Source organism: Dromiciops gliroides, chromosome 1 (assembly GCF_019393635.1).
Source record: "Dromiciops gliroides isolate mDroGli1 chromosome 1, mDroGli1.pri, whole genome shotgun sequence".
NCBI classification, from domain to species: domain Eukaryota; kingdom Metazoa; phylum Chordata; class Mammalia; order Microbiotheria; family Microbiotheriidae; genus Dromiciops; species Dromiciops gliroides.
The window spans coordinates 598651523-598670269 of NC_057861.1; the positions used below are offsets into that span (position 1 = coordinate 598651523).

Consider the following 18747-nt stretch of genomic DNA (forward strand, 5'->3'; position numbering starts at 1 on the left):
CAAACAATACTGCTGTCACTGTGCACAATGTTCTCCTGCTTCTGCTCACTTCACTATACATCAGTTCATATAAGTCTTTCCAGTCCTTTCTGAAATTGTCCTGTTTGTCATTTCTTATAGCACAATATTATTCCATTATAACCATATAACACAGCTTGTTTAGCCATTCCCCAATTGATGGAAATTCCTTTGATTTCCAATTCTTAGCCACCACAAAAAGAGCTGCTACAAAATTTTTTTGGGGGGGTGGGGTGGGGCAATGAGGGTTAAGTGACTTGCCCAGGGTCACACAGCTAGTGTCATGTGTCTGAGGTCAAATTTGAACTCAGGGCCTCCTGAATCCAAAGCCAGTGTTCTATCCACTGTGCCACCTAGCTGTCACCTCTACAAATATTTTTGTACAAATAGGTCTTTCTCTTTTTTGGAATGTCTTTGGGATATAAGCCTAGCAGCTGTATTACTGGATCAAAGGGTATGCACAATAAAAGAAAACATTTTGATAACTGTATTTTAATGTAATTGTTTTCCTTTGTAATCCTGTGTATTTCATTTTAGCATTTAAAAACATTATTCTGGGGAATGGCTCTTGGGATTGACCAGCCTGCCAAGACGGCTTATGACACAAAACTGTTTAAGTACCCTTCATCTAGAGTATTGTGTCCAGTTCTGGGAATCGATATTAGGAGGAACATTGATAACCCAGAATACACTTGGGGGTAATAACCAGGATGGTGAAGTTTCTAAAACTATTTTAAATAAAAATGTTTGATGCACTGGGAATGTTTAACTTGAGAACACTTAGGACATTATTCTTTAAAGGTAAGAAGGATTATCATAAAGAAAAAGTAGACTTATCTAGAGGGGGGACATGAATCCATGGGTTGAAGTTAAAGGAGGCAGATTTGGGTTCCATACAAAGGAGAACTTCCTAACAATCAGAGCTGTCAAAAAAAAGGGGGGGGGGGAATGGTCAACTTTTTAAGGTAGTGAGTTTCCTGGAACAGCAGAGGGCTCTATTGCCTAGAGCTACTGCAGTTCTCCATTCCTACTCAAAACAGGAAACAAGATGATGGAAGCCAAATGCCTTTTATTGCTTCCTAAACTTCTCCCCATTTCCACAGGCTGTGTTTGATTTTGCATATACAAACACAGTTATTTCAGATTTGACTCATCTTGCTTCCTGGATTGAAAGCTTCATGAAGGCACTGAAGGTCTCATGCATCATTGTATCCCCTCAAATTAATTACTCAGCACAGTCTCATATACAATGTGTATATATTGTGTACAATAATATCTATTGAATGAATCAGACACATGTATACACCTACACAAGATATAATCAAGACTGCTAGAGGGACACAGGTTGGATGCTTTTGGTTTGGTTGAGGATCAACAATTCAACTCGATTTAACAAGCATTTATTAGACAAGGCACTATGAGTCAGGGTCTCATTCTCAGCTTTGTACTCTAAGAGACTCAATTTTATTAGTTCACCCAGGGTTGATCAAACCCTGTGGAAGAGCATTGATTTATGTTAACTAAACTGATTAGAGGTGCCAGCGAGAAGCAGAATGGCATACTGGATAGAGAATTGGCCTCTTAGCCTGGAAGACCAAGGTTCAAGTCCTACTTCTGACACATATTGCCTGTGTGTACGTATATGGGGTGCTCGGAGAGGACTAGGACCTCTGGTGTGAGCACTTGCCAAGCCCTTTTCAGGGTTGCTCATCTACCTTAGGTATCTACCTGTCACCCAACTCTCATCTGTGGCTCTAAGAAGATGTTGCAGCCACACACTGGTAAAACTATCTTGGCAGGTGGGCTAAACCAAGTTGAGAGTAACTGACAGTCCTCAAACCCATTGGTGAGTTAGTATGGTGTGTACCCCAAGCATGTGAAGACCTCCCCCAGTGGAATGGGTGGATGAGAACAATTTGGTCATTCTCTGCATCCCAGGCTATTCCCAGTCATCTTGTCCGTGATAAATAATTATTAATAATTGATATCTTGGGGGACCAATGATCTCTCCTTCTTTCTTAGTCTCCCCCCCCCCCCACTCCTAGGTCTAAGTTCTCCTTGAAAGTAAGATTCATCTGGGTCAAAGGAGTTTTGGGTGGAGACAGATCCTACTGTCTAAATAGTCGAAGGACTTTACTCATAAGATTCACCCTGAAAGAACCAGTTTTTGGTGAGAACCATTGTGTTCTGATCAGTTTGGGTGGGTGGGTGGGGTCTTAACATTCTTTATCTGATGTCATTACCAAGAGTTTAGTGACCTGAGTCATGTATCCTTGGATTTCATTTAATACAACCCATCTCTAATCACGTCAACCAATTGGATTTGATTATTGTTAACCAATTGGATTTGATTGCTATGTGATGGACTTCCTACTGTTGGAAGGGTATGAACTGTGACCCCATTGTCATTAGGGGTCTTTGGCCTGAGAGAGATGGCCAATAGACCTTGTTTTATTAATAATCTGCTGGTCTATAAAAAAGTGATTAAACTACCCAGAAGTTATATCTCTCATATTTTTAATCATCACATCACTTTTGTCTTGTCACTGGACTTGGATGACTCTGAAAGAGAAAGTTGAACAACTTTGCCTCACTTAAATCCAATTCTTGCACAAGTCAGGACATCACCCACAGCATCATGATGCCATTGGTCTTCTTTGAAAATAAAGGATGAATAACAACAATTGACTGTGTGACTCTTTGACCTGGGAAGGTAAACTCCAAGTATTCTCAGCACTTCTAAGACATAACTTGCTGAATAGTTTACTGATAGAAAGGATTTTAGCCTATACTGAGGAAACCACAATTGGTTCAAACCAACAAATACATGGGAGACTGATAGATAAATCAGGATGTCAAGCTACTAATGGGAAACTTGCCTAGCCTGGGGACTAGAATTGGTCATCCGAATGGGAGCACTTCCTCCCAGTGGGTAGATTCACCAAGGGGATCAAAGTAGAGGTACAAAGATTGGTTAGTAAGTAGAGAAATAGAACAACAACAACAAAAAACTCCACAACTCCTGCATGTTCTTAAGGGATATTTTTGTCAAGCAGTGGGAGCCTGATGAATTGCCTATCACTATTCTAGGGATATTTCTGTCTAAAGATTGGCTATTGGTCATTATAATCAGAGCACTTCCTCTTAAGTCTTGTCAGAGACACATAAATAGTGTCTCACTCTTCAACTCTTACATTTCCAGGGGTACCCCACCCCTCTGCTTGGCTTTGGTTCTTCCATGCTACATATTCTGACATTCCAGGCAATCCTGTATTAGTTACATTGAGATTCGGGTCTCCTAGGTGGGATTTGAGAATACCTTTTCCTCATTAGTAAGGAACTAACAAGATATCTTTTAAAAAGATTTAATCCTTTAGATGACAAAACCTTTCTGTTTTATGTTGATTCCTTCCAGTCTCCATTTCAGAGGCTGGACTTGTCCCCTAATTGTAGGGGTGTCTCTTGTTTGAAGCCTGATGTCCCCCTGTGCACTGACTCCAGACATATTTACCTTCACCTTTAAATATCTAAGAGCATTTTTCTTTTTAGACCTCTGTTACATTGACCATATTCTAATTGTGTAAAGCTCTCATTTCCTATTTTAAATGGTAAGCTCCTGGAGGATAGCACTTGGGTGTCTTATTCAACCAGAGCCTGATAATTTACATGGTATTTATTGGAAAAAGCAGATGGATTAGATCAAGCACACAGAGGAAATCTATGATACATTTGTTAGGAATAGAAGGAAAAGTATGGACAGTATCTAAAGAAAAAGATAAGAAAGGCATGAGAGAAAAATTGTGAGCCTTGTTAATGCCCAGAAAAGGGTTTTACTTTTATCTTTTTTCCAGTACATAGGAGATAGGAGGGATAGAAATCAAATTTGTGTTAATTGAAAAAAATTAAATTTAATTACAATTTTTTAAAAATTCAAAGGTCACACTGGTAATAAGTCAAATAGCTGGGTTTTAAAACCAGGTCTTCTGACTCTAAAAATTAGTGCCCTTTGTATTCAGAAGATCTAACTTTAAATCCCAGGTCTCTTTTTTCTTAGTCACGTGGCCATTTGCAAAATCGAAAAAATTAAAATGAAGAACAATAGCTACAGTCTATATGTACATTCTCCCATCTATACAAAATCTTTATGAGGGTCACCTATATATGAATTGAGAGCATCCTCAATGAAGGTATTAATGGGGAAGAAGTAGGCTTTTTTGAGTGATATCCAATAACAAATCTCAGCTTTATTATTTCACAGTTGACTGAAAGGTGTAGAAAATAGGGTCCCATTGTGCTTATTGTTCATTGATTTTGGAGAAAAAAAATTGACAGTGGAATGAAACATGGCCTTAGAAACTCTTTTACAGAAAGTTTTCTCCCATATATATAGATATATATCTATCTATATCTATATCTATATCTATATCTATATCTATATCTATATCTATATCTATATCTATATCTATATCTATATCTATATCTATATCTATATCTATATCTATATCTATATCTATATCTATATATATCAACTTCATTTAGAAAGTAACCCTGTACTACAGACCTTTGATAATGAACATCAGTTAAGAGGGTGAGGAGAGAGACAGACAGAGAGAGAGAGACAGAGACAGAGACAGACAGAGACAGACAGAGAAAGACAGAAAAGACAGAGAGGCTTATTAAAAGAATTCATTTCTGTAATGGTGGAGATCTAGTGAAGAGTCCAGGTTGAAGGTGGATTCTTGTGGATATCAAAGCTTTTCAGATTCACCTAACCTCTTTTTCAGGTTTCATATTAATTCTATCAAGCCCTAAGACATTGCAACATCTCTTGGAAGGGATCTCTAATCACTCAAAAATTTGACTTGCCTATGTACATAAGGAAGAATATATGGATGAAGAATGTCTATGCCCAGATTTGAATATCTAAGTGGACATCCTACAGAGCTTGTCCAACAATATGCATATCTGGGCCAGACAGTACAGATAGACAATGAGCTGGGTCCAGAATTAAAAAGGAGGAATGTGGATTGGATTACTTTCAGAAAATTGCAAAGTACTTTTATACTGACCCCAAGCTTCATGTAACAGCAACAACAAATATTTTATTGTTGTTGCTGCATGGCACAAGACCTGGAATGCCACTGCCTCTGAGGAGCTAAAGATGAGAATCATACAGAGGGCAAGTGAAAGGAACACGTGATAGATGTGAACATGCTGAAACATAGAAGTAATGAAGAATTCTGAAGACCAGGAGTAAAGGATGCGATTAAGGAACTGCATGACAGAAAGTGAAGATAGGCTGGTCATATGGCAAGAGTGAAAGATAAGAGGTAGTAAGTCTGAATGTTTCATTGTTTTGCCATTGTTGTTTGTTCTTCATTCTAGAAGAGGACCATGTCATTGGGGGTGATGTCACGACTTGCAGTGAACTGGATTTAAGTGAGGGAGGGCTGTGCAAGGTCACCAGCCCCACTCTGTCCTCCAGAGCTTTCTGGGTCCAGTGGCAAGACATGGATCAGGATGACTGGAGATAGCCCCAGATGTTTAAGGCAATTGGGGTTAAGTGACTTGCCCATGGTCACAGATCTGGTAAGTGTCTGAGTTGAGATTTGAACTCAGGTCCTCTTGACTCCAGGGCCAGCGCTCTCTCCACTATGGCATCTAGCTGCCCCTACTGGTATGTCAAGAAAGAATGAAGGAGACTTTCTGAGTATAAGGTCAACAAACCAATCAACAAGAATTTAATAAGTCCCTACTATGTGCCAGGCATGGGGCAAGCCCTAGGGATACAAATACAAGCATAATGAGAGTCCCTGCTCTCAATGTGCTTACATTGTAATGGGGAAGACAACACATAAAAGGCTGCAAAAAAGAGGGATTGGATATGGGGAGAGGGAATAAAATTACCTACTGAAGGGGGAGTTGTAAGGAGAGTGAATCAGGAGAGGAATGAATGACCATTCATGGTTGAGTCCCAAAGGATAGACAGGTGTGGATGGGTTGCAAACTGCATCACTGGAGGGAACTCCCAATTAGGGAGATAGATCCCGGATCTGTTTGATATTGTAGAGGTAACCTGGGTGTAGTGGTCAGACTATTGGGCTTGGAGTTAGGAAGATTTTCCTTTAACTCCCACTGCCTCTGACACTTGCTATGTGTACCTTTGGCAAAAGGGCAGCTAGTTGGTACAGTGGATAGAGTGCTGGGCCTGGAGTCAGGAAGACTCATCTTCCTGAATTAAAATTCTCCCCCAGTACTTACTAGCTGTGTGAGCCTGGGCAAGTCACTTAACCCTGTTTGCCTCAGTTCCTCATGGCAAACCACTCCAGTATGTTTGCCAAGAAAACCTCAAATGCGGTCATGAAGAGTCTGACTGAAAAAACAAACAAACAAACACAACTGACTGAATCTTTGGCACCTCCCTAGGACCTATCTGCTACATTATAGAGAGCTTACCCATCTATGTTGGTAGAGGGAATTTCCACACTGGGAATTCTTAGACTGTGGAAATCACAGCTCCTTCCTTTATGTTATTAGAGACAGCATGGAAACACACATTATCAGTCTGGGCAAGTCACTTAACTTCTGTGAACCTCAGCTTCCCCATCTATAAAATGAGAAGGTTGGACAATAGGACCTCTGAGGTCCCTTTGAGCTCTAAATCTATGATCTTATGAGAGTCATGATACCCTCTTCCTCCACACCAAATGTTATGCAGTGGTTCCTACGTACCTTATGTCTTCAGAGATCTATAATGCCTTTTCAGATAACCTTCATATACTAGTTTGTGTATACCTGGTATTTTCTTGTTGTTGTCCTGATTAGAATGTATGTTCCTTCAGGGCAGGAGAGAGACCTGGCAGTGACTGAGGTGTTTTTTTGGGGGGTGGGGTGGGGGTTCTTTCTTTATATTCCCAGCACATATCACAGTGTTGGATCCCTAAGTTTAAGAAATGCTTGCTGACTGACTGATCTTTCCCCCTGCCTAGCCTTGTGTCATTCATGCTCCCTCTCTATCTTTAAACACCCTCCCAGAATCAGCTCAGCCCCAAAGGGTGAGCTCAGTAAGCATAAACTTTAGTTTTAAGCAGTCGAGTAAGCCCCTACTCAGCCACTCATCCCACTACGTCCCCAGAGCTGGCTCCATTTGTGCTGCTTGCAGCTGTCTGTTCAGGGCTTCTGTTCCTTCCCCTTACCCAGAGACCTGCTGACAGGCTTATTTGAGAAACAATTAAGCCATCTTCTTCCATACAAATATTTTCAGATGGATTTGGAAGCAGCCTAGTCTCTGGATCCTCAGTAGAATGGAAAACCCAGGCCCAGAGCTGCTCACATGATCTCTGTCTTTCATCCTTCTCATAATGTGCTCAGACCCAGTGAGGTTTCTCTTCTGTTTGCTTGGTCCCACTGGATAGTCCAGAGTGGCCAGTTTCCAGCACCGGAGTTCAGGGTATGCTGACTGACTGTGTCAAAGGGGTCTGAGGAGACCTAGGCAGATAGATGCTTATCATTATTAGATCTAAGCCCTGGGTAGGCAGAGAGGAGTAGGGGCTAGGACATAGGCCCAGCTAGTGGGCAGTATGATTGCAGCCAAAGGAAAACCACATGCCATGGTGTGGGTGTTAGTTCACGTAGACACTGAAGGTGAGGTTATTTCTAATGAGGCCTGAGGGCCAAAGCAAATAATAGCAGAAACTGAGGTATAAAGCAATGCTAAAAGATACAGCATGGCTTAGAGTCCAAACTGATGTGTTTGAGTTACCATTTGGAGAATGATAGTAGAAAGGGAATGAAAAGAGAGGTATGGCTGAGACACAAAGGCCTAGAGACAGTATCCAGAAATCCAAGCCAGGCAGGTGGGGGCAGGCGGGAGCAGAGCTGATGGGGTATGAGGAAAAAAGGCGGTGAAGAGAATGCAGTCTGAGAGCTGGTGACATCTCAGAAAACAGAATAGTCTGGGGACTCCCTACCAGAACATGACTGATCTTAGGATAGGGACTAGAGTTCTCTATCCTACTTTTAGGCAGTCCTTTTTTTTGGGGGGGGTTTTGGGGGTTTTGTTTGTTTGTTTTGTTTTTGCAGGGCAATGAGGGTTAAGTGACTTGCCCAGGGTCACACAGCCAGTTAACTGTCAAGTGTCTGAGGCTGGATTTGAACTCAGGTCCTCCTCAATCCAAGGCCACTTTATCCAAGGTTTTATCCACTGCACCACCTAGCTTCCCCCCTTTTAGGCAGTCTTACCGACTTGGGTTGCCCCCTAAAGGTCCCCCGCAAGCTTCCACAGGAGCTGGTGATTGCAGAAAAGGGAGCGGTCTTATAGAGAACTCTGATAATTCTAACAAGTGTTATTTGAGAACAGCATTTCCCTCTGCCAGTTGAAGTTGTGATTTTATTACATTTCAAAACACATTTTATAAATGTATTTCTATATTTTGTTTTTACGTCATTTACATTTCCTAGTATATTTCTTCCACTTCTCATAGATCCCTCCCTTGTACCAAAGAACAAAAAGATGGAAATAATTCAGTGGTGCTAACCAACACACTGGGGAAAAATCTGACAATTATATATGGTATTCCAAACCCATACTCCCCGACTTCTGCAGAAAAGAAGCAACTTCTCTTATCTTTTCTTTGGGGTCAAGCCTGGTGGTTATCATCTGACAGCATTTGGTTTTGATTATTTTTATTTTGTTCTTTTCACTTACATTGTGGGTGTATTTATTATTTTTCTAATTCTGCTTACTTCACTTTATGGTTTTTTTGGGGGGGGCAATGGGGGTTAAGTGACTTGCCCAGGGTCACACAGCTAGTAAGTGTCAAGTGTCTGAGGCTGGATTTGAACTCAGGTCCTCCTGAATCCAGGGCCCATGCTTTATCCACTGCAGCACCTAGCTGCCCCTGCTTACTCACTTTAAATCTCCTCCTTCTCCTCCTCATCGTTATGGCTAACATTTATGTAGCATTTGCTATGTGCCAGGCATTGTGCTAAACACTTTACAATTATTATCTCATTTAATCCTTAAAACGACTCTGGGAGGTAGGTGCTATTATTATTTCCATTTTACTGATGAGGAAACTGAGGCAAACAGAGGTGTAAGTGACTTGTCTAGGATCACATTCAGTTAATAAGTGTCTGAGCTGGATTTGAACTTGGGTCTCCTTGACTCCAGGCCCAGTGTTCTGTGCATTATGGCAGTCCGTAGCTGCCTCCACTAATCACATCTTCCCATATTTCTCTGTATTGTTCATAGTCATTGTTTCTAACAGTGCAGTAATGAACTTTTTTATATTCCAGGTTCAGACTTTTTAATGATAGTAAATAATACTAGCATTTTAAGGTTTGCAAAGTGCTTTATATATACTATCACATTTAATCCTTATAGCAACCCGGGAGGTAGATGCTATTTCTTATCTCAATTTTACAGATGAGGAAATCGAGGCTGAAAGAAACTTAGTGACTCACTCAGTGTCCCATAGGTAGGAACTGTCTGAGGAAGGATTTGAACTCCTCACTCCCAGTGTGGCACTCAACCCACTGTACCACCCATTCCCCTAACTGATGGGCCTGCTTACCATGACTGGGATGCCATTTCTTATTTTATGCAGAACGAATATAAAGAACTGATGATTTCAGCAAATAAGACTGACCACGGTAACCAACTGTCTTGCTCAGGGGAAAATTAACTTTAGTTATTCCGGAATTCAAGGGAAGGCAAAAAGTCCAGATGGTATAGTCAGAACAGTACTACAGTTGTAGTCAGAGACCTAGGTATGAATCCTGGTTCTACCACCTGTCACATTTACTTTATGTTTATGGTTTTGTTCCTTTACCTATAAAATGAAGAGGTTGTTCATGATAAGATCCTTTACAACTCTAAATCTTACAATTGTATGATTCTCTCCCAAAGCCTAGCCAATGTCTGATACTTAACAATGAAAACTTGGAAAGGAGAAGGGATGAGTTCAGCTTTGGGTTTGAAGAAGCCCAAATACTTGGGTTTAGCCTCAGCATGTGACACTTAATCATTCATGGCCTCATACACCCGGGCTGTTGGTGGATCCTGGGGTGAAATCTGGTTGGGAGGCTGAAGAATATAGACATCAAAATAATGAATAGCAGAATCATTCCGGGCTGACCAGTCCAGAGTAGAATAGAGTTTCTTGTCTCACTTGAGACCACACCGACTACCATGTGACAAATTATTTGGTTCCTTCTTTTTTCTTTTTGAAGAAAGGTGTTACTGGCTCTATTTTCTTCCTGAAAGATGAAATCAATTAGCCAGGCATCATCTGTACATTATATTTCTCATCCTTCCTTCCCTGTCTCTTCCCCCCGCCCCAGGGAAAAAAATGACCCACTAAAATCCATAATGTGTGACTTTCACACTAGAGAGAAGTCTCCGAAAAGCAGAAACATTCACAGCCAAAGCCATTTACCACAAGTGATCGTCTCTCTTCCGTCACTGAAGATATTTGTGTTTGAATAACAGCTTCGTCACTGGCCAGCTCCCTGGGGTCTCCTCCAGTCAGCCATAATCCTATGTTTGTGACAGTGTCTGTGTAGTAATAGTGATAATTCCTCACATTTATATAGTGCTTTATGCTGTACAAAGCACTTTGGCATCCATTATCTCATTTGATTCTCACAACAATCCTAGGAGGTAGACAGAGTAGGTCTGATCATCCTTGTTTTATAGATGAGAGAATCGAGACTGAGAGGTTAAAAGGTTTGCCTAACATCATGCAGCCAACTGGTGATAGAGGTGAGACCAAAGATCCACTCTTGGCCCCCAGTGTACAGCCCTCTCCACTATACCAACGTGCCTCATCTAAAAGGGCTTTCACTTTTTGATCTGGAAACGCTTTATAAATGTTAATTAACTGGGCCACACAAAATCTTCATCAAACTATTAGGTGAATATGGAATACTTGTATGTATTTCATGACTGTGGCAGGGGTCATAAAGCTCCCAAATAACTGTCATACATGTGGTCCCACTCTGGTGACCTGCAAATCACTAAATCACATAGCCTATTCTCAGTCCTTTTTTTCTTCAACCTTTCTTTTGTAATTTATCACTTGAACCCCAAGTATGAGGGTCCCCCAAGTGACAGAAGGCAGACAGGTCATACATTTTTAGACTTAGAGTCATGAATATCTGAGTTCAATTCCTGCCTTGGATACTTATTATTTATGTGACCTTGGACAAGTCACTTTACCTTATGTTCCTTAGTTTCCTTATTTGTGAAATGAAGGAGTAGGACTTCATGACCTCTAAGGTCCCTTATAACACTCACTCTATGATGCTATCTATGCTTATCATTATATCCTTATATCTTGTTCCTCTTCTCTTCTCTCAAAAACTTAGTCATCTTTACTTTTTTACTCTCCTTCATTTCCTCATCCAGTCCATTGCCAAATCTTGTCAATTCTACCACCATAGCATTTCTTGTATCCAAATTTTCTTTACTCAGCACCACCACTCTACATTCTCCTACTTCTTCCCTGTGCTATTGCAGCTGATGGCATAGTAAATAGAACACTGGATCCTGAGTCAGGAAGACCTGAGGTAAAATCTAGCTTCAGACACTTACTAACTGTGTGACCCATGGTGAGTTACTTAACTTCTGTCTATCTCAGTTTCCTTATCTGAAAAATGGGAATAAAAATAGCACCTATCTCCCAGGATTGTTTTGAGGATTAAATAAGGTAATTGTAAAAAGTATCTAGCACCTCTTCAAAATCTGGGCCTGTGACTGGCAACATGGCTAAGTGTACCAAGAAGGTTGGAATTGCTGGTAAATATGGAACACATTATGGTGCATCCCTCAGAAAAATGGTGAAGAAAATTGAAATTAGCTAGCATGCCAAGTATACCTGCTCCTTCTGTGGCAAGACCAAAATAAAGAGATGGACTGTGGGTATCTGACATTTTGGATCCTGTATGAAAACAGTAGCTGGTGGTGCATGGACCTACAATACCACCTCTGCAGTTACAGTCAAACCCGCCATCAGAAGACTGAAGGAATTGAAAGACCAGTAACATTTTCTCCCCATCAAATATCTGTAGCCTGTAGTCCAACAATAAATGGGTTAATTTATGGAATTAAAAAAAATCACTTTGGAAAAAAAAAAGTATTTAGCACCTGGCACATAGTAGGTGTTATATGAATGCTTATTGTTCTCCCTCCCCATTGTAATAGCCTTCAATCTGTCCTCTGTGTCCCCAATCTCTTGTCTCTCTCTCTTCCATACTTCTCAAAGCTGCCAAAATAATTTAAGACACAAGGCTGGAAAGTCATTCCCCAGCTCAAGCTTTCAGAGACTTCCTACTGCCTCTGGGAGAAAAGCAGACGAAGAAAAACTCCTTAACCTCACAAACTAATGCCGCAGGACTTCCCCTCATACCTTCTACTTTCTAGCCTGTTGTTCTCTGAACATTACCTGCCATCTTCTACTGCCTTACCTTTGTCCAGGTTTATCCCCCTGCCTACAATGCATCTCTCTTCAACAGCATCCCTAGAATCTTTCTTCAAGGCTCAGCTTCTGGCTTCTCTGTTGGCTCTAGATTGAAGGATTTTCTCCCTCCTCAGATTCACCTGGGGTACTTTGTCTGGATGGGTTGTCCCCAACATGACTACCTCACAATATGGCCACATTTGTATACATTGTACCCTTTCCTCACCTTCCTGGTAAAATGTAAGCTTCTTATGGACAGATAGACACTGTCATAAAAAATTTAAAAACTTCCTATTACCCAGAAAATGTCTCAGTCAGTCAATAATCATTTATTAAGCACCTAATATGTGTAGACACTATGCTTAATGGTGGGGATACAAAAAAAGGCAAGAGATAGTCTTTGCCCTCAATAGATACAATAGATTTTTGTTAAATTTGAATTTGAGGTTACTGACCTAGGCTGAGCCAATGAATAATCAGACCTCTCTGGGCCCCAGTTACCAGTTCCTCTGACTTTCTTTGATTCTTTTTGATGAGTCATTTGAGAATCCCATTAGGACAGATTTACAATGGGAAAATACTTTACACCTACAGCAGCAAAAACAGACAGTTCCCACCAATGATAAAAGGAGGGTTATTCTCTTTGTGTGTCCTTGAGTGAGCTCTCTGTTTTCTGACTCAATGTATCAGATTTGAGGTTGTAGTAATGTCCTTGAAGAAGCCATCCTAATGTCTTTTTATTGGAAATAGGGAGAATTCTGAAATCTCTCTGAATTTTATAATAGCATTTATGCAACACTTTATAAATGTTATTTTCCCAACAACCTTGGGGGGGGGAGGATGGTAAGTGTCATCATTATCTCCATTTTACAGATAAGGAAACTAAGGCAAGTAGAGGTTAAATGACTTACCTAAGGTCATAGCTACCTGAAGCCAGATTTGAATTAGGTGTTCTTGACTCTAGCTCTAGAAGTCTGTCCATTGTCCCACATAGCTATCTCCTGTTTCCTAGCTTACAGATGCCATTTCAAGTACTCTCCTTTACTAATACTCCCACTCCTTGAATTATATTTAGCAGGAGTTTGGTTTAAAAGTCTCTGGGATTGTAGAGGTGTCCTTGTGGAATTGGTGGGTTTGCCAATAGCTAGATTATTTCCTATGAAAATATAGGCTTTTAAAAAGAAGGAGACATGAAGAAGCCCAGCAATTTTGAAAGTAAAATGTTAGAATATGTACGTCTATATTTAAAGCAAGCGATATGAAAGTTTTCATAATTTCATATAAAATTTCCTTTTGTGTTCAGATGGGTAGATATAGAAATGCCCTGGTGTTTCTAACCTTGAGGCATCAGGGAGTCAGCCTAGGTGCAGTGACCACAAGTAGAATGGAAGGAGAAGCAGAGGTCATGGTGATAGTGTATATCAAGGAAGGCAGTTCAGGAGAAATGTGGAGTATAATATGAATATTGTGATATTTAAAAAGTTCAAGAGAAATAATTTCTGGGTAATTTTATTAATAATGCCAGCATGTTTATTAATAAAAGGATGGTCATTTGGATGTTTCTCTTATAGACCAAAAACATTTATGGCAGTGATCTCATGGCTTATATGCCCATTGAAAGAGGCATGGTCCATAGGGTGGCAATCAACTCTGATTGGTTAACAATTAATAAGAGAATGAATATTATAATGATGGGCTGAACCTATTCAAATGAACTTTAATGATATTATTTACTTCTAAGCTACCCCTAGCCTTAGACTATCTAAACAAAAGGATCTATCTCTACCCTAGCTTTATTGATTGGAATTTACCTTAGACCAGAGATTCCTTTTATGGTTGGATGGGGTTTGATAAAGGAGGTTAGCTTAGCCCTCAGAGACTGAGATCTTGAAATGAGAATAGGAAAAAGGGGGAACACTAAATATCCCCAAATCATTGGTTATTAATGGTCATTTATCTCAGTATATTTTTAAATTGTTTTTCAGTCCTGTCCAACTCTCCATGACCCCATTTGGAGTTTTCTTTGCAGGGATACTGGAGTGGTTTTCCATTTCCTTCTCCAGCTCATTTTACAGATGAGGAAACTGAGGCAAACAGGGTTAAATGACCTACCTAGTATCACACAACTAGTGAGAGTCAGGCCAGATTTGAGCTCGTGAAGATAAGTCTTCCTAACTCCAGGCACAAACACTCCATCCACTGTACCATCTCGCTGCCTCAGTTTATCTGCTTGAATATATAGCAATAGATAATAGAAATGGCCTGAAAGGTTCAATGAAGGGAAAGTGAGTGCAAAGGCTGGGAGCCCTTGCAATGGGAGGTAGAACCACTCATACCTAGCAGTCTTTCCCAGAGGACTGGGCAGCCAGCAGGCTTTGAATACCCAGGGTCCCAAGAGAAATGCCCAGGTGATCCAGACCAGTAACAGAATCACTGTGCCATTTCTACAGGTCTTATTTGACATTTCATTTATGGTACTCTTATTTTTTTCTTATGGGTTATAGTTTTTAAAATTATTTTTTATTCTGAACTTAAGCATGAGAAAAGTGAGCATTTCTATATCTACACATCTGAACACAAAAGGAGATTTTATATGAAATCATGAAAACACTTCATATCGCTTACTTTAAATATATATGTATATATTATAACATTTTACTTTCAAAACTGCTGGGCTTCTCCATGCTTACTTCTTTTTAAAATTAATTCTTTCCCTTTTGGCACTTCCTTTTGTTTTCTTTTGTGATTAAAACAATTTTTCAATGTCTTTTATTCATCATTAGTGCGAATCATTCCCCCCTCCCCCCATGCCCATGAAAACTTGAAAGGAAGAAAATACCCTTGTAACAAATAAGTGTTGCAAAGCAAAAGAAATCCACAGAGTCCATGTCCGGAAATCTATGTCTCATTCTCCACTTTGTATTCATCACCTTTCTGTCAGGAGGTGGGTACACACTCCATCATAGAACCCCTGGAGACAGGGTTGGCTATTACATTGATCAGAGTTATTAAGCCTTTCAAAGTCATTTTTCTTTACAACATTGTTGTACTTTTATAAATCATTTTCCTGGTTCTGCTCACTCAACTCTGTGTCTGTTCATACTACCCAGGATTCTCCAAACTTATCTCTTTGTCATTTCTTGCAGTGTGATTTTATTCCATTCCATTCATATACCACAACTTATTCAGCCCTTCTTTAATTGGCTGAGACAATTTATGACACTCCTTTAGAATTTGTCCTGTCCTGTCCTGTCCTGTCTTCTGTCCTCTCCTGCACTCTCCTTTCTTCTCCTGTCCTGTCCTCTCTTTTCTCTCCTCTCTTTTCCTTTCCTTTATTCTCCTTCCCTCCCTTCACTTTGCCTTTTCTCCCCTCTAATCCCTCCTTCTGAATCAGAATTTGTTATGCCTGCAGCTTTGCTCTCCCTGCATTATCCTCCTCCATCTCTACTTGCTGTAGAGTTTGATGTATTTCTCCACCTGTGTGTGTTCAGCACTCCTTTTTCCATTTAAGATGAGTGAGAGCCATCTGATACTCATTCCCCCCTTTCTTCATATTTGTATATTCTTCCCTTCACACACCCCAAACATGAAAGTTAATAAGCTTTACCTCCTTCTTCCTCTTTTCTACACGAGTATTAATTTTATGTTTCCTTGTATTTTCTTTCTTGAAACCCCCATATTCTTATCACAAAGTTCCCTGTAGCCAGTTTATATACAGCAGTGCTGACAGGACTATAGTGTAACACTAAGTTTAACTTCTTGCTTTACTTACCCACTCATTTTCACCAGAGTGAGCAAATAAACGAAGCCAGGGATGGGAAAAAGAACAAATGAGCATAACTAGTGGAAAACTGGGGCAATGGTGTCTACTTAGTATCCCTCTATATCTTTCACCTCAAGCTGCTCATACAGGACTATCAGATCTGGTCATGTCCTGGGGATAAGACTGACCCTCTTCAAACCTGTGACCCGGGGCAAGTCACTTAACCCCAATTTCCTTAAACATCCCGGGCCTTCTCCAGTTATCCTGATGGATATCTTGCCACTGGACCCAGATGGCTCTGGAGGAGAGAGTGAGGTTGATGACCTTGCACAGCCCTCCCTCACTTAAATTCAATTCACTGCAAATCATGACATCACCCCAATGCCATGGTCCTCTTCAAGAATGAAGGACAAACAATAGCAACAACAGCAACTAAACAGCAACAACAACAACAACAACAACAACTTTCATGACCAAAGCGGTGTAGCTGGGTGAAGATAGGATGTCCAAGAATAGTCAGTGACTGCTTCAGGAAATAAGTGGAAGAATTATTTCCCTGGAAATAATAATAATAATAATAAATTAATAATAATAACAACACTTCCCTGGAAATAATAATAATTAATTAATAATAATAACAATACTTCCCCGGAAATAATAATAATAATAAATTAATAATAATAACAATACTTCCCTAGAGGATGCTTGTATCTGAGCACCCAAACCCAAACCATCCTTTTGGATTTATGGATATGATGAGTTGTCTAAAGACAAGGTGGGAGGCTTAAGCTACTTACTGGATTGTATTAACTTGAACTTCTAGGTTTTTGATTTAACTGCAGGTGAAAAAGAATTAGGGTTACCTGGACTTGGGAAAAACCATTGGTGGAAAAGAGATGCCTGTAGTAGTTTGATGTTGCTATTTTATTCCTTTTCTTCTACTATTATAAATAAAGAAGACCATGCAATTATTGCCATGTTTGTGTAACAGAATTCCACTACAATTCAGCAGGAAATTGAAGATGGCAAGGTTTCCAGTGGGTAGGAACTGAAAATTTGATTGGACAAATCAGGGACAGAACTTGATTCTAGAGGTAACTAGTTGTCTGAGGCCCATAGAGAACTTATCATTAACTTATAGTTTTGGTTGGAGTACATAACTTTACATTCATTACCACAGGGGTGAGAAGACTGACAACACTCGATTCGTTGAATTGGGTCAGATGCTTGTTCATTAGTACTCTGCTTTTGGGCAAAATAGGATCATAGAATCACAGATTTAGAACTGAAAGAGACCAATTCATTTTGTCTAAGATGCCTATTTTATAGATGAGCAAACTGAAGTCCAGAGAAGTTAAATAAGTCTCTCAGTAAGTGGCAGAGTGAAGATTCAGACAGACCCTCAGATTCCAAATCTAGGTGTCTTTCCACCAAACAATCTTTTCTCCTCAAATTCTCTCTAACCCTCTGACCTAAATGGCAGGGTATGGGTGGTGGAAGCACTTTTCACACTTCTGTACCTATGCTGACATTGTGCTCTCTGTCACCTCCCAGGGAACCTGAGAGCTATTAGAGAATGCCTGTAGGTTTCATAGTCCACTAGGGGAAAAATAAAAAAAAATGATCTGTGTGTGATTGTATTATGTTTCTGTCTAAGGTGTCTGGGTTAAGGACTCTGTAAAATTACTGCTGCATGTGGCCAATGGCAGAGACCTTGTCTGAGTGAATTGCTAAGAGCATGAGAAGTATTCTCTTTCCTGTAATCTTGACTTACATCTGTTGGCTTCCTGACCTGGCTCTGGTTCTCATATGGGAATTGGCATTTCTTCTCTCTGGCTTCACTGTTTGTCCTGTCATAGCTTGTCCGTTACTGATTTTGGTCTTAGATTCTTGGACCTTCAATTTCAAGTGTATTCTAGGGCAACTCTCCTCTCAAACTGTCCCTGATCATGTCTCTGTACTGATGTTTGGCTCACATGAATTAGATTCCTCTCCTTGGCTGGGGACTCTACCCACCGTCACCAGCAGACATTTGGTAAAAACATAGAATATATCCAGCACTTATCTGGCCATCCTCAGTGGCTCCTTGTAGCATGTATCTGTGGAATAGAGATCACTACTTGGGCCCCGACTCAATTATATTCCTGTCTTTTTTCACCCTCATATTTCTCTTATCTTTTAATATTTTTGTCTCTCTCTTTGTTCTTTCTTTGTATGTTTTTTTTCTGTCTCTTTCTCTCTCTCTCCTGCCCCCCCTAATCCCCCCCCATACCTATCCCCACCTGCTGATGGTCTATTGGCCTCTTTGCCTAGTAACAGTCTAGCTAAATTTAGAGGCTAATCCCCAGATTGACTTTGGGTGATAACTTTTTTAGACACAGTAATTCTGAAAGACTACAGACTTGTTTATAGATCTCAGATCCTTCAAGTATTGACATATATTTTTATCTTTCCATCTATATTTCTATAATTTGCCCTTCCTCCCTCCCTCCCTCCCTCCCTCCC

The 18747-nt window shown here is 40.2% G+C and overlaps 1 pseudogene; it reads left to right on the plus strand.

The window, feature by feature from the left end:
- Window positions 1-11784: 11784 nt before the first annotated feature.
- LOC122737013 lies at window positions 11785-12063 on the plus strand (annotated as a pseudogene).
- The last annotated feature ends 6684 nt before the right edge of the window (window positions 12064-18747 follow it).